This window comes from Pristis pectinata, chromosome 9, assembly GCF_009764475.1.
Source record: "Pristis pectinata isolate sPriPec2 chromosome 9, sPriPec2.1.pri, whole genome shotgun sequence".
NCBI classification, from domain to species: domain Eukaryota; kingdom Metazoa; phylum Chordata; class Chondrichthyes; order Rhinopristiformes; family Pristidae; genus Pristis; species Pristis pectinata.
The window spans coordinates 20,351,704-20,364,779 of NC_067413.1; the positions used below are offsets into that span (position 1 = coordinate 20,351,704).

The window sequence follows — 13,076 nt, forward strand, 5'->3', positions numbered from 1 at the left end:
TTTTTTAACATAGAGTGTGGGTGCGTGGAACGCACTGCTGGCAGAGGTTGTGGGGGCAGATATATTAAGGACATTTAAGGGACTCTTAGACACATGAATGATAGAAAAATAGGGGGCTATGTGAGAGGGAAGGGTTAGATAGATCTTAGAGCAGGATAAAATGTCAGCACAACATTGTGGGCCAATGGGTCTGTGTTGTGCTGTAGTGTTCTATGTTCTATAGTGCTTCACTACTTGTAATGTTTTGGGCCAGTGATGGTTATGTGAGCTGTTGCTCAGAAACCACACGCACTTGGCCACCCACTCCACTTGCAAACGGTCAGCAGAAATAGATGACTGGAACTCCGGGTGCTAATGCAGTTGGCCGCGCGTCTCTTCACTTTCTCATTACTTTTCGTTGCTGGGTTTTAGTTGTTGCTGTGACTGACGTGACGTCAGCAGCCCAGAAGAAATTTCCTTCACAACAGTTCTGCACCCAGAGACAGAGGAGAGGAGAGAGATCCAAGCTGCAAGGAACACAGAGAGAAAACACGCTGCTTCTGCAGGAGACAAGCATGTGATAAATTCCATCAATTCATGTATAATTGGGCAAACATGGGAACAGGGGGATTAATCAAATAACAGAAAAAATAAAGAAGGAAGATCTTCCGTCTGGAAGGGAAGAAACTGCAGATCTCTGGAAAAAACAGGTAGGAGATAATGATTGTTATGTATATGCTTAATATGTGTATATTGGTATAAATGCATATATCAGTAGGTAGGTGCATATAACAAGGTATTTGTATGTATATGCTTGTCTGTATACATGTGAATGTATAATTCCTACCACGTGTTTAAAGAAAAATATCTATTACATGTTAACACAACGTGGAATCGTAAAGATCAATGAATGAAATGAGTTTTCACTTTGTGGAACGTGTTGGCAGGATTGCTTCATATTTCAGGGCTATTTGATCGGTCTGAAATCGACCCATTCATTGCACTGGGTGCTGGAGTAAACGCATCCTGCCAGTGGCGGTGATTGTTGTGCTGCGGATTGAAGTGTTACACCGCGAGCGACGGGGTGGCTACCGTGTCACCGCACTGAGCAGCGAGCGAAGGTGGTAGCACGATACTATAATGCGGTTTGTCTTCAGCGTTTAACCCTGTTTAGTGCGTGTCTCTGCAGCCCACCGTAACAGCGACAGGCGCAAAAAATCAGAACCCGAAGGGGGTGGCGAGTGGGAAACAAGTCATCGACGCAGTTTTGTTAAAGTCATGTTTCATTGCGGTCAGATCTGGGATTTTTTGAAAGTTCTGTATTGAACGTATCTGGCTTTATAGTTTGTATATTGCATTGTTTTGGGAAAATCCGGGTTTAGAGACGAATTAAACTGCAGATGTAACCAGTTAAAGCTTTGCATTATTTTCAGATAATTAATTGGGATTAGTTAGAGAGTGATTCATTATCTTTCATTTCTTGTTTTTCTTCTGAGATTTACGAATACAAGCTGATCAAAAAGATGAGGGTTCCACATATAGTTAATATATATTCATGGCATCATGATGCCCGTGATATCATTCAGACCACGTACTGTGCATCAAATCAGGCCTTTAATGCATACGGTGTCCCTTTTGATCGTACCTTCATCACCCCGAAATGCATTGGCCCATTATTGTTCAACCTTAACCTTAAATGTGGCATTTCCATGTGTGTGCATGAATAATGAAACTAATATATTAATATTTTTTTATATTTAATGTATTTGTGTATATACAATGCATGTATCTACATGCATTGTATATACATGTGCATCAATGCATTCAGGTAAACGTACACATGCATGTGTATTTGCATATGGACATGTATGCATGTATATCTTTCTGCATTTATCTGCATGTGCGTGCCATAGAGTCATACAGCACAGAAACCAGCCTTTTGGCCCACCATGCTCATGCCAGCTATGAAATCCCATCTCTACTAATCCGTTCACCAGCACGTGGATTGTATCCTTCTATGCCTTGGTGATGCAAGTGCTCATTTCTGTATGTTTGTCCACCTATCTGGTCATATACACAAAATAATATATTTGTGCATGTGGAAATATTAATGCATGTGTGTATAGATATATGGGTATGTATATGAGCATGTGTTTATATATTGAAATGAGCAGGATATAGGATGTATGTATAAGTGTATTTACACATCTGTATATATGAGTATGTTTGTTTGCATATGCGCACCACATATATTAGATTTTTTGAAATATATGCTGAACAGGCTAATAGAGTCCCCCCCCCCCCCCCCCCCCCCCCCGCAAATTGTACTTTAGTCATGAGATGTAAAAATATGTACCATACATTAATTTGTCACCATTCATTGTACAAGCCATACTATTTTTGCTTGGAAAGATTATATTAAATCAATATAATACCAGTTTTTCTTTCACATATATTTTATGACAGAGTTGGCTGAGAGGTTTACTTTATTGAGGTTCCAGCCCCTCAGTGACAATTTAAATTGTCACTTTTCCCATATCACTTTAGGAGATGCCCGCACCAAGTCTCAGTGTCTCTCAGGACATGGTCCTGGACCTTGGACTTTGGACATAGCATTTGGTTGCAGACAACCCCTTGTACTGGAAAACCAGCATGATTTGCCCCATTGAGTCTATGCCACTTTCCAGAGCGTTCCCACCTGTCCCATTCCCCACCAATTTAACATATTCTCTCACATCCCCATCAATTTTTCCCCACTTGTTCTGCTAGCCACTTAATCCATACGGACAACTCACAGTAGCCATTTAAAGGAGCAGAATGTCTTTGGGATCTGGGAGGGAACTGGGCCATATGGAGAAAGTCCATGCTGAAACAGGGAGAACATGCAAACTCCATTCAGAGGCACCCATGGTCAGGATTGAACCCAGGTCACTGGAGCTACGCAGCGGCAACACTACCTGCTACGCCACTGTTCTGGCCAAGTTGATAACCTTCCGGTAATAGTTTGTTTCAGTTTGTGTCTCTGGGAATGGCCCATTGAGCGTGGAGTGCTGTGTCACTCAGCTGTATGGAGTGAACCGTCACCCTTTCTAGATCTTGGTGATAAACACACATTCCAGAAGGAGATGGATGACAACCTCATCAGCACTGCAGCCAACTTGAGGTCAGTGTAAGGTCGCACTGAGACTCCGGCTGTGCACTTAGGATCTGACAGGAGGGAGCTTCTCACCACCAGCCAAAGAAAGTTGTAGTGCATGTTTGATAGTTGTCATGACGACCCATTCTTTCAGATGACTGACAATCTGCTTAGGAACTGTACAACTTGATCAAGCAGTTGGTCTCACTGCAAGGGCTGGAGGACATTCTGTGCAGATCACTGATTGACTTGTGGTCAAAGGTGCTCTTCTGAATAAACTTTTCTACACAGGACTGGCATGATCTAACTGAGCGGAGCATTCCACGGCAACGTGGCTAGAGATATGCTTTGCAACGCTTGGCATTTGCATATCCAGTGACTATCACAGATGGATGCAGCTATGCCATATGTAGCCTTCAGGATGAGGGCTGTGCTGGATACATTTTTCCTATCTTTCCTGGGAAATTTTTATGTAGTGCCTCTGCAGACATGATTCATTTTCAATCTTCAGCTAAAGTGGGGAGTTATTCCTTCCCCCATTATTGCTCACAAGGTTGCATGCAACCATAGGAATACAAGATGGTCTCAACGTGGTTTAATGATAGCACGGTACAGTTACGTCAGCTTATCTGGGCATCTGAATTCAAATAAGGTTCATTCCCTTCCCCATGCCCTCCCCACATTGTATTCATTTGCAATCTCATATTGCTTTACTGCAGAAAGTGATGTGTCCACAAACATCCCTCCATCTCTTTTGAATTGCATATTGGCAAATGCAATCCCACAGAAAGGTAACAGGAAAAGTTTTTTTTTTCCTTTCTTTGCCGTGCAGGACATTAAGACCAGATAGCCAAGCTGCATCGAGACTGAGTCCTGAACTACCAGTTCAGCAGACCTACCTCAGTTCAAGCAGTGGTATTACAAGTCTTAATTAGTGCATTGATATCGATCAATTGTAGGAAAAATTGGAGTTGAGCCAATAGACTTTCAATGTTATACAATATACTTTTATGCAAAACCATTCAGCGCCTTAAATTAGTCCTAGCACAGCGCAAGTCAGCAACAGTGAACGGTTCATCTAAATTTTCCATTCTGCCTGCTGCTATTCAATATTCTAATTATTGTTATGGGAATTTTCAGATTGCATTGCTACTCAATTTAAAGTAGGGGATAATTTAACTTTTTTAATGAACAGTATTATCTCAAATTACTTCTACCAATTGCAACCCAGTTTGGAAGACCAAGTTGTATAATTGTACTGCAGACTACATGATACAGTTTAAGTGGATCTAAGAAAATTCTTATGCCAACCATTATGAAATTCTGTCAGTCTACTATGATAGCAATTTGCCACATGGGTGCAAATGATATTTTGGTATAAGTCTTATACAAAACAATATTAAAGAAAACAATATTAAATTGGTAGAACAAGTTAATTTGTTAGTTTTATAGATGGTATGTTTGATATAAAATTAAGATCTTTTGGAGCAAAGAATAAGATAATCACTCAGCCATCATATTCATAAACAGGGAATCTACAATTTATAAACAATACTTTTTAAACAATATTCTGATTTTTATCAAGCTATTTCAATGTAGTCAAGGAAAGAAAGACTTGAACTTGTTTAGTTCCTTTCATGACCCTGTTGTATTTTTCTAGCAATTAAGCATTTTTTGAATTGTGGTTATCATTGTAATATGGAAAATACAGCAAACAATTTACATACAGCATGCATCCATAAACGACGTAAATGACCAGATCATCTATTTTATTGATATTGTTGAACATTGACAAAAGTGCCAGGAAGGACTCCCACTTCACCAATTGCAGTGAGACTTATTTTTACAGTACATCCAATAATATGGCATTTCCTCAGTACTTGTCCGGAATATGAGCCTAGATTTTGTGCTTGCTTTTCCAGAGTGGGATTTGTGCCCACAGATTATGACTCAGAAGTGAATGCTATCACTGAACTACAGCTGATGTAATGAATAATAGGGCAGAATTAATGAAGCGATGTACAGCCATATATCATACTTCCAAGTTTACAGGAGCAATGGACAAGTTAAGTGAGTGACTGAGAACATAGCTGATAAAATATAATGTGAGAAAATGTGTAAACATCCAATTTGGTGCACATAACAGAAAAGCAGAGTATTTGTTAAATAGTGAGAGATTGGGTGATGTTGATATTCAAAGGAACTTAGCTGTTTCTGAAGTTGCAGAAGACTAATGTTCAGGTGCAACAAGTGATTAGGAGGGCAATTGTTATGTCAGAATTTTTTAATAGGGTAATGGAATTCTTATTGCAATTCTATAGGGCCTTGTTGAGACCACACCTGATGTATTATGTGCAATTTTGATCTCCTTGCCTAAGAAAGTATATACTTGCTATTGAAGGAATGCAGCAAAGATTGCCACTACTAATAGCTGGACGTCTCTAGAGTTTAAAAGAAGAACAAGAGATCTTGTCAAGAGATACACAATTCTTAAAGAGTTTTGCAGTCAAGCTACAGGAAGGATGCTTCCTCTGGTTGAGGAGTCTAGGACCAGTCTAGAATAAATGGTAGATCATTTAGGATAGGTAATAAGAGAAATTAGAGGGTTGTGAACCTTCAGAATTCTGTACCCTAGACATCTGGAAACTCAGATTTTGTGTTCATTCAAAACTGAGGTGGATAGTTTTCCAGACATTGAGGGAATTAAGGAATATGTGGAGAGCCTTGGAAATTGGTATTGAGGCAGAATTAACTATGATTGTTAATGGCAGCAGTCTCAAAGGACCAGATGGCCTGTAAGTGTTCTTAGGATTCCTGGTGAAGTGGGATGTAAAATCCATCTTGATTCTCAATTTTGCTTGTCAATCAGTGACCTCTTTCTAAAAGAACCTGGGCTAGGTCGGAATTCAGCTGTGATTTAAAAAAAAAATGCGGCTCTCAATTATGTATGGTTAATTATGTAAAATATAGGAGAGCTGCTGTTAGCTGTGGGGCTTTACTGGAGCAGAACTCACTGCTTTTCAGTGGGGATGGTAGAGAAGGAAAGAGAATTGGAAAGGGAGGTTGTGGAGTGCGGGTGGTGAGATGGTGGACTGAAAAGTCAGGAAGCTAACGTCCTTTACTGAACATTAGCTATACATTTAAATAACTTGAATATGACCTCAGAATTTAACCAGAAAACATTTCTGTTTAATATGCCAAGAAGAATGTCGGAAGATGCTCGTGTGAGATGGGGTGGAACTCAAAAGGAAAGTTACTGCTGGCAGCTGACCAAGATAAGCATGCATAATCATAAGTGGTTGTGTAAAATCTTTCTCCTTTGAAATTAAAATATGTTTTACAATATAATTTGGAAATACTTTGCTTTCTACTTAGGGAAAATGGAACATGTGTAAATCTTTGATAGTCTAGGTAAGTCCCTCTGAGGCCAGATTGTATTACTTCAAAGAAATGACATCATTCTGTCTCTCATTGTGAATTTATGGCACATGTGACATTGAAGGGGTTTCACCTGGTGCTCTGAATCTGATGTGAATAGTGTACTGACATCTCTTAGCTGTTTTGCTGGTAGCAATGTTAGATCATTGACGCAATGCTATTGTTACAGGCACTGCGCAAATCAATTAATCCATCGGGAACAACAGTGTCAGGACTGTGTTGTGAGGTGTAAACCTTTGGAGGATTGCGATAACTATCAATTTCATTTCAACCTCAAGATGTGTGACTACCAAAAATTCTTTTTTTTCAGAATATGAAGAAATGCGGGTGTGTTTTGCTTCAGCTCAAATGACTGACTTCAGGGAATGGTGCTGCATTTATGAGGTGGGCAAACAGCACATTAGTAACAGCCCATCATAAGTCTACCTACTTGCTAATTGTAATATTTACTTCAATGTTTTCTGTGATTTACTTGGCATGGTGTCGCAACAATTAAGCAGTCAGCTTCTGCAACAGTTGGCCACAGTTCGAGCCTTATCCAAAATTTGGACATGTAAGCTAGGTCAATACACCAGTGAAGTACTCAGGGAGTCTTGTGTTGTCACGGTTGCTGTCTTTCAGATGTTAACTGAGGCCTGTGTGTCTTTTCAAAAGGAAGTGAGAAATGCCCTAGTAATGTTGAAGGACAGGCAGGATGTTCTCCTTGTGTTCTGCCATCAGTTTTTTGCAAATATTTCATGAATTTAGGGAAGTTGAATTCAGATAGCTCTCATAATGGGGCATGAAAATCACTGTGTGTGATTAACCATTACCGAGTGATTGTTTAGAGTGATAAAGCTAACAAAGATGCCTGTTCATTTGAATGATTTTGTTCTCAGACAGGGTTCACACTGATGTTGATTGGCTGGAAGCATCAGCAGAGGGATGGAATGATGAGCTACCAGTTCTGATTAAAACTACTTTACACAGCTTCAAGCTCACCTGTGCCTCTTATAAAGGACATATATTGTGGTTGGCAGCCATGTAGGAAGTGACTGTGAACTGGTTAAACTGGAAGAATGGCATAAGGGAACAAGCAGGGTCCAAGGTTTTCTGCATTGCACTGCTGATCTTGGAGGAGGGGTTGTAGAGAGCCAGTGTGTCTTCTGGAGGTGTACATAGTAGGCAATGGGAACTAATAGTTATGGAGGTCACTGCGACAGGTCAGTCCCCAAGGTGGAGGTTGCAAGACCACAGAAAGTTTGGTGACCTCACATGATATTCTCAATAAGTGAATTCATCCTCTAATGCCTTATCCTTTTAACTAAACCACTTGCCTTTAACAATTCCCAGAGCCCCATCACACAGACATTAACAGTGTCTATTCAGAAGTAGTCTTACATAATATTCATTTTCCCTATCACACCATCATATACTTGGGACTTACTAACAGCTTCAGACACATTCAGCCACGTTTGAAAACTGGTGGCTATTCAGCCACGTTTGAAAACTGGTGGCTATTCAGCCACGTTTGAAAACTGGTGGCTATTCAGCCACGTTTGAAAACTGGTGGCTATTCAGCCACGTTTGAAAACTGGTGGCTATTCAGCCACGTTTGAAAACTGGTGGCTATTCAGCCACGTTTGAAAACTGGTGGCTATTCAGCCCTGATAACGTCATCCAAAAAGATTGCTCAGCAGTCATGGACACATTTTGTTCATTCTTCCAAGGTGAGGTGATGCACAATATGAGGAAGCAGAAGCTAATAGGAAATCAATAACACTGCTCGCAAATCCTAATCCCAGTGGAGGACATGGTATTGCGTATTAAGAGAATGGCAATTGCTCAGCTCGTAGTCGGTGACAGGATGAAATCAATTGAAGATTAATGGATCCTCAGATCCAATTTTTCTTCTGACATTCCACTTCCTTTTTCCTGTAACCGCCTCTGGTTTACAAGCTGTAGATAGATAGTGTAACCATTTGCCTATTATTTCCTCCCTCACCTCAACCTTCTACTTCTGCCTTTCTCCTTTGAGGTATCCAGGAAGTGTGACCTGGTCTGGCTGTGAAGAAACAGGAAGATAGTCCCACTGACAACTACCTGCTCGATTGCTGTTCCATTGCATAATTTTGAAGCTATTGAAATTTCAATTACTTCCCTTGCTGCAGATTCTGAGATTAGAGGGAAATCTTTCCACAGCAGAAGGTTAAGTGGTTTGGGTTTAATCTGTGATGAAGCAGAGTAATCTGCAGCCAAATAATACTGCATCTGGAGGAAGAACCACAAGAGATTGTGGAAACTGAAGTCATTGGGTTGAGTGCACGTCGCTTTGCAATTTATAAAATGAATGCTCAAGCTAAGAAATATAATTGCAATGTGTATAATGATGCTTTATTTAAATTTCACATTGATTTTCCATTGGAAACGCAGAACATGTCATAAGATTCTGCAAACTACTGCTACAAAGGTCAGCTTCGCTACTTTTCAATAGCATACTGACTTGCATCAGCTTTATGTTATTATGATGAAGTTCAAGTTAATGTTAACAAACCTGTCACAGTCCTTCCCAGTTCTGATGAAGGGTTTTGGACCTGAAATGTTAACTCTGTTTCTCTTCCCACGGATGTGGCCTGACCTGCTGACCGCTATTTTTTGTTTTTATTTTAGTTTTCCAGCATCTGCAGTTTTAAAAAAATGTTTTATGTTAAAGCATATTTCAAGAAAAATGGGTAATATAACAGATTAAAATATTTTCCTTCAAAGAGTGGAAGTGGGATGTGAGAAGAAAAACTGGATACAGGATACGATTGTCTTCAGTTGCCTTTCTGATAATACTCAATACTATCTTCAGGTCCTGCAGTATGATGATATGAATCTGGCCAGCTGACCATGCAGTATCAAGGGTTTCAAAGCCTTTTGAATTGTCCAGGAGAAATAGACATGAATATCCAAGACAATACTGCTGTCAGTCTGGGAGAACTTCAGCCCTTAAATTTCCTCTTGCCTCAGATAGTTTTCTCTGCTTTGTAACTTCACTGACTGCTGTAGAGAAAGATCTCTGACATGAGCAGACTCTACCCCGATTCCCATGGTTATTAGCCAAGCGAGTAATAGTTGGGAGCCTGGATTGAGGGAAATAGTGCAGGGCACTCCAGATATTGAGTTACATGTGTCAATGCTAAGCCCAGCAACCGTGTGATTAAGTACAAGAGTTATGACACCATGTTACAGCTGTACAAGACATTGGCGAGGCCCCACCTGAAATATTGTGTTTGCAATACTATGGGAAGGATGTGGTTAAGATATTGAGGGTGCAGAAAAACTTCATAAGAATGTTGCCAGGACTGGAGGGCTTGAGTTATAAGGAGAGACTGGATAGGCTGGGACTGTTTTCCCTGGAATATAGCAGTCTGATTTTAAAAACCTTTTAGAGGTTTATAAAATCATGAGTGGCATAGATAGGATGGACTGTCACAGTCTTTTCCCCAGGGTATGGGAGTTTAGAACTAGAGGGCATAGCTTAAGGTGAGAGGGGAAAGATTTTAAGAAGACCTGAGAGGCAGAGGGTGGTGGGTATATGGAATAAACTGCCATAGGAAGTGGTAGAGGCAGGTAAAATTACATTGTTCAAATGACATTGGGACAGGTACACAGAAAGGAAAGGTTTGGAAGGATATGGGCCAAATGCAGGCACCTAGGACTAGCTCAGGAAGACTACTTGGTTGGCATGGATGAGTTGGGTTGAAGGGCCTGTTTCCATGCTATATAATTCTATGATGCTATGATTCTAATGTCAGATGGTTGCTAGAGTCGTGGCAGTGAGGTCTGAACTGGATTTTTCCGTGTGACTCCACTGGTTCAAATGGGCAAGGGCTACTCGTTCAGTGAGTCTCAAATTATTTGTCAAATTATGAGTCGCTCTTGAATTTAACATCTTCCATGAACAGTTTCCTGTTCACCTGTTTCTGGGTAGCCGCCTGGCACTCCCTTGTGAATGATTATGGATGCAAAGTCACCAGCAAAGCTTCTCAATGACAGGAGACATAATTACCATTCAGTAAGGGGCAGGCACGGTAGTGTAGCGGTTAGCATAATGCTATTACAGTGCCAGTGACACAAGCTCAATTCCAGCCTCTGTCTTTAAGGAGTTTGTACGTTCTCCCCATGACATACGTTTCCTCCGGGTGCTCCAGTTTCCTCCCACATTCCAAAGACATACGGGTTAGGAAGTTGTCAGCATGCTGTGTTGGCGCCAGAAGTGTGGCGGCACTCATGGGCTGCCCCCCAGAACACTCTACTCAAAAGATGCATTTCACTGTGTTTCGATGCACATGTGGCTAGTAAAGAGATCTTACCTTAAATACAATTAAATTTGCAGGTGTCACATGACTGAGCCTTCAACCAAAGTTAGCAATTTCCCTGCTAACTAGGGCAATGAAGCCTCAGAGTCAAAAAAGATTTTCTCTGGTTAGAGAGGTCAAATGGAAGGTTGTGCAAGAAGTAGACATGTTTTGTTGAAGGTGAATCTGATGAAAGTATGCTGATTAAAGGACGTTGAGCTGGAACATTGACCCGGATTTTGCTGAGTGCATCTTGGCAACAACACTCACCAGTGAGATATGCAGTTGTCCTGCAGTTACCCTCTGAATATCTGTAAAGAATAATTTGCTGGATGAAAGCCACTAGTTCATAATTGGCGAAGCACTGTGTAGCACAAGGGCCTTGCATGATGTAATTGGGTCATGTGGTTGGATCAGAACAAGCTCTGCCTATCAAAGGACTGAGAAAACCTTTGACAGATGGCAGAGCCACACTCCCAGTTTTGCCAACGATCAAATCTGTCAAGCTTTGTTGACAACTTTCTGAATCCCTGACATTCAAAAGGACCCAAAACTGATCAAAACTGAAATTAGCAAGTAAAAAAAAGATAGAATTTTAAAAAATCAATTAAAACTCTCTTAAATAGGTGAAAGCAAATACAGATAATATAAATGGTGTAATTTCTTCTTACCTTCCTGGTTGTTGTAAAATCGGCATTCAAATGAACATGTTGGACATTTGGACAGGTACCTGGACCAGAAAGGTTTAGAGGGACAAAGGCCAAACACAGGCAAATGGGACAAGCTTGGATGGGCATCTTTGTCTGCATGGACGAGTTAGGCTGAAGGGCCTGTTTCTGTGTTGTATGACTCTGGCTCTACAACAAGATTCAAGAGCTTAAATACTGGGAGCTTCCAGCAAGTTCATAGTCCACGCTGAGGGTTGGCAACCGGAATCTGGCAGTAAGTTCAGGACTTTCGTACTCGGATACACATGTACTGATGTCCCATTCTTTCTGGTTGTAAAGTGGGTAAATGATGTCAGTTGCTAATGATCTCTTGGCATTTATCAGCCAGTTAAAGACCGTTAACTTTGTTATTCTTTCTACAGATACTGCTTGACGTGCACAGTCTGGCTTTCTTCTATATTTATTTCAGATTTTCAAGATCTGCATTGCTTTACTTTTTTGAGTGGGTGAGATCATCTAATTGGGAAGGACTGTGGAACATGATCAGATGGAAATAGTTAGAGGTGGGAGAAAACCTTTTCGGAATTCTGTGCAGATTAGTGGGACCAATTGTCATCTTGCACTGTTTTAATGCTAATGCAATCAGTATCTAATCTTGTTCATTATTGTTGAATGAATAGTAAAGTCCAAAATTTGATTACTCGATTTTGGGGCTTTTGTTTTCTTCAATTCAGGTCAAAATATTTGCCTGAGTTTGAGGTAATAGCCCAGTGCTTTTAAATTATTTGGAATCAAAACCAGCTTCTCAAAGTACGATGCTGATAATTGATGTAAATTATTAGCTGCTTTTAATCCCTTCCCCATATCAACAACCTCTGCAGAGCACTGCAGCATTGTGGATGAGCAATCCATGAGTCTGGAGATATGAATTGAAATCCCGCCAGGGCAGATGATGCATTTTAATTTAGTTAATTAAATAAATTCTGCAATCGAAAGGGTAGTATCAACAATGCAACAATTGTTTTAGGTTTGATTATGTTAAACGCTAAGACTACTGATTGTGCAAGCCACCACAAAGATTGAACAAAGTACAACATAAAACATGCAGTTGTCCAGGGCTTGTGATCCTGACTGCAAAACTGTGTAAATTAGACTTTTGGATTTGCTGACTATTAGAATACCAAGTGTATTATCCATGTCGGCTTTTGCTACAGAATACATTTCCCATTTATCAATTGACTGTTGCTTAGTTGGCTTCCAGTCATTGTGTTACATTTGTTAATCTTTTAGGTTAGGCAGAATTTACCATTTAATTGACCTGTTATATCCTAATTAAGGTGCAGAGATGTACTTGAATGAGGGATTTCGGTTACATGGCCAGACCAGGTTAAGTGGAGCAGTTATAACTGAAGATGTTAAAAGTATGATGGGTTTCAATAAACTAAATATATACAAACTGTTTCCACTGCCAGAAGGTCAGTAACCAAAAGCTATAGAATTGAGATAATTGGCAAAAAGAACAAAGAGGTGATA

The 13,076-nt window shown here is 40.3% G+C and overlaps 1 protein-coding gene across 4 annotated transcripts in view; it reads left to right on the plus strand.

Moving 5' to 3' along the window:
• Window positions 1–482: 482 nt before the first annotated feature.
• LOC127574218 (protein FAM135B-like) overlaps window positions 483–13,076 on the plus strand; it is a 249,465-nt gene continuing 236,871 nt past the window's right edge. The window contains exons 1-2 of one of the 4 annotated variants that reach the window (XM_052023030.1): window positions 483–689; window positions 6,864–6,937. The gene's annotated coding sequence lies outside the window, so the exon portion shown is untranslated. Of the gene's footprint in view, window positions 690–1,191; window positions 1,294–6,863; window positions 6,938–11,747; window positions 11,818–13,076 lie in introns of those variants that run through there. The other 3 variants (XM_052023031.1, XM_052023029.1, XM_052023032.1) reach the window with 3 other exon arrangements.